This window comes from Suricata suricatta, chromosome 4 (assembly GCF_006229205.1).
Source record: "Suricata suricatta isolate VVHF042 chromosome 4, meerkat_22Aug2017_6uvM2_HiC, whole genome shotgun sequence".
Classification (NCBI taxonomy): Eukaryota; Metazoa; Chordata; class Mammalia; order Carnivora; family Herpestidae; genus Suricata; species Suricata suricatta.
Genome location: NC_043703.1, coordinates 126,342,841 through 126,346,566, shown reverse-complemented (window position 1 = coordinate 126,346,566; position 3,726 = coordinate 126,342,841).

The following is a 3,726-nucleotide window of genomic DNA, read 5'->3' as shown; positions in this document are numbered from 1 at the left end:
AAGAGCCTGTAAGGAGATTGGGAAGGAGGAGCCAGCAGGGACAGGAGGAAAACCCAACAAGGGGCCAAGGAGCCAAGAGATCAAAATAGCCCAAGAATGAGGAATGGCTGACCATGTCCAGAGCTGTTGGGGGGGTCAAGAGAGTGGAGGATGGAGGACTGGCCACTGGCTTTGGGGGCCTTGGCACTTGGTGACCTTAGTCAGAGGATTTCAGAGCAAGAGGAGATAACACTCATGTGGAGGGAGAGTGAAGGATGTGACGTCAGCAGGCATGGACATGTTTATTAAGGGGCTCATGTCAAGAGTTGGAGAGAAGTGGGGCAGAGCTGGAAGCCATGTGAATTGGAGGTGGGGTCTGCTTATAAGATGTTTACATGTGGATGAGAAAGGCCCTGGGAGAGGGGACAGAACCTAGGAACAGTCAGGGAAGACCTTGGGTTGAGAGAGGAGGTGTTCAGGGCATATGGAGTGTTAGCACAGACTTCCAAAGGTTGGAGGATGGGGAAGGTGACCTCACCCTTAGGAATAAAAGCTAGGAAAGGACAGAGGCCAAGCCAGCTCCAGTAACCTGTCAGGAGGGAGCATGAGCTCACTGGCTTCATAATTCAGGCTCCTTTGAGGCACCTGCTCACCCCCAGTCCTTTCTCAGTTCTCTACCATTTCCCCTGTCACCTACCCAACAGCCCGGGACACCAAGCTTCTGTCATGTGACATCCCTCCCTCCTGGCCTCATAGACCCCTGACCCAAGCTGGAGCCAATGACTCCCTCCTGGAAATCTGGAACTGCCCCATCCCGGTGGGGACCCGCTTCGCCCTGGCCAGGCTCTGCATCTGTCTCTGAGTGGTCTTTATTCTTTTTTCTGCCTTTGCTCCCCCATCCCTTCCATACAGGGCAGCCCCAGGCTCTTTCCAAACCCCAAACCACATCTCTTCACGTTCCAGTGGTTTCTCACAGAGCTCTGGACAAGTCCCAAGCCTGTGTCATACACATTCTGGTGTCAGAATATGAAACAAATGAAATAAAGCAACTGCCAATCTACAAAGTGCACATAAGATCACCTTAAATATACATAGCATCCAATGTTTTATATAAAATGTTATTAATTTTATTAAATGGTGTTTTCTGAGAACATGTCTCTGTGGCATCCTGTGTGCTGAGAAGGGAAGGAAGGAGAAGGCACTCCTAATGCACACCGAGGTGGGTGGTTGGCTCAAGGTGAAGCACTTCTATCACTGAGTTGTGATAGAACTACCTCCTTCTATCAGGAATGTTATTTTTTCATTGTTGTAAAAAACTCTAACAGAATTTACCATCTTAACAATTTTAAATGTACACTCAGCAGTGTTGTGTATATTCACACTCTTGTGACGCAGACATCCGGGACTTTTTTTTCCTACAACACTGAAACTCCTTTCTTACTATTTAGCCAGACTCTCCTTTTCCCTCCCTCTGTCCTAGCTTGGAAACCACCATTCTACTTTTATTTTATGAATTTGATGAGTCTAGACACCTTGTATAAATGGTATCATATAGTATTTGTTTTTTTGTGACTGGCCTTTTTAATCTATCCTAATGTCCTCAAAGTTCATCCATGTTATGGCATTTGACATGATTTTTTTCTTTTTTAGGTCGAATAATATATATATATATATATATGTATATGTATATGTATATGCATATGTATACACACATATATATTTGTATCACATTTTGTCTATCTGTTCACCTGTCAATGGACAGCTGTTGCTCTCGCCTCTTGGGTGTTGTGAATAGTGCCGCTATGAGCATGGTAATGCACAGATCTCTTCCTGGTCCCGCTTTCAATTCTTTTTGTGTAAATACCACACGTGGGATTCCTGGCTCACATGGTAGTATCACTTTTAATTTTTTGAGGAACCACCCTATTGCTTTGCGCAGCGGTTTTACAATTTTACAACAGTGCATGCTTTCTCCACATCTTCACCAATATTTGTAATTTTCTATATTTTGATAACAGCTATTTGAACAGCTATCCCATTGCGGTGTCAATGTGCATTTCCTTAATGATTATTGACGTTGAGCATTTTCATATGCTTATTTACTATTGCCACGTCTTGTAGGGAGTATGTTTATTCAAGTCATATTTTTATATTGAGTGATTTGATGTTTTGTTGTTGAGTTTTAACAGTTCTTTGTATATCCTGGATATTAACCCTTTATTAGAGAATGATTTGCAAATATTTTCTCCAGTTCCATAAGTTGCCTTTTCACCTAGTCAATTGTGTCATTTGATGCATAAAATATTTAAGTTGACAAAATACTACTTATTTTGCTCTTGTTGCATTTCTTGGTGTCATATACAAGAAATCATTGCCAAATCCAAAGTCATGCATCTTTTCCCTTAGGTTTTCTTCTAGTTTTATTCTTTTTTGTACTTTTGGACTTCAATGTAGATCTTTAACTCACTTCTCACGGCTTTTGTATATGGTGGAAAGTAAGGGTCTCTTTTCATTCTTCTCCACAGGGATATTCAGTTTTCCCAGCACCATTTTTTGAAGATGCTTGAATTTCTTAAACATTTTTTTTAATTCCTTTAAAAAAATTATTTATTCTTGAGAGAGAGACAGAGCATGAGCAGGGGAGAAGCAGAGAAAGGAGACACTGAGAAGGAGCAGAGAGAGAAGGAGAACTGAAACAGGCTCCAGGCTCCGGCTCTGCACAGAGCTCAACATGGGGCTTGAACCCACAAACCGTGAGATCATGATCTGAGCTGAAGGTGACGCTCAATCATTTGAGCCACCCAGGTGTCCCTAATGGTTTGTGTGTGTGTGTGTGTTGATGTGGTGAATTACAGAAATTGATTTTGATGTTAAATCACCTTGTATCCCAGATAAGTTCTAGTTCATTGTCATAGCACTGATTTTTTTCTTTAGAATAGAATTTTTTTTATGTCTTACTAGGGTCAGTTTGCTAGGATTTTGTAGCAGATTAACGTATCCTTATTTATAAGAGCCATTGTTCTGCCAGGAGTTTTTCCTTGTTGTCTTTTTCTGGTTTGGGCATCCAGGCATCATCTATTATGTTTTGGAAAACTTTTTGATGAGGGGTATTAATTCTTCTAGTGTTTCATAGAATTCATCTCTGAAGATATCTGGCCTGGGATTCTCTTTGTGGGTAGTTTTTGAACTATGAGTTCCATCTCTTTGCTAATTTATTATAGGACTCCTCAGACTTTCCGTTCTTTTCATTTTGCTTCAGTAGTTTATGGGGATGTGTCCATTTTAGTATAAATTATCCAATTTAGTAACATAAATTAGTTCATAGTATAAACATTGTCCTCTCGGTAAGGTCAGTCAAATGAATTATTTCTGATTCATAATAGGGCGACACACACTACCATGTTAAAGTGCTGAGAAGTCCCCTGGGGGGACACCTGGTGTACCTTCGTAGTCAGCCATTTACTCTTGGCCACAGGAACCCCTTCCCCACTCCCCCCCCAACCCCACAGCACCCGCTGACCTCCCACAGGAGGAGCCCTCATGAAAGCCACTTTGGGGAATGCCGACCCAGGATACCAGCCTGCTTCGCCTGGCACAAGGCAGGCTGTAAACCTTCCTCATGCACACACATATGCCACATTGGAGCCCCAGAACAGGTGACACTATACCCATTTCACAGATGAGGGAACCGAGGCTCCAGGAGATGGAGAATGTAGCTCAAGGTGCCCCCCCCCCCCCCCCCCCCCC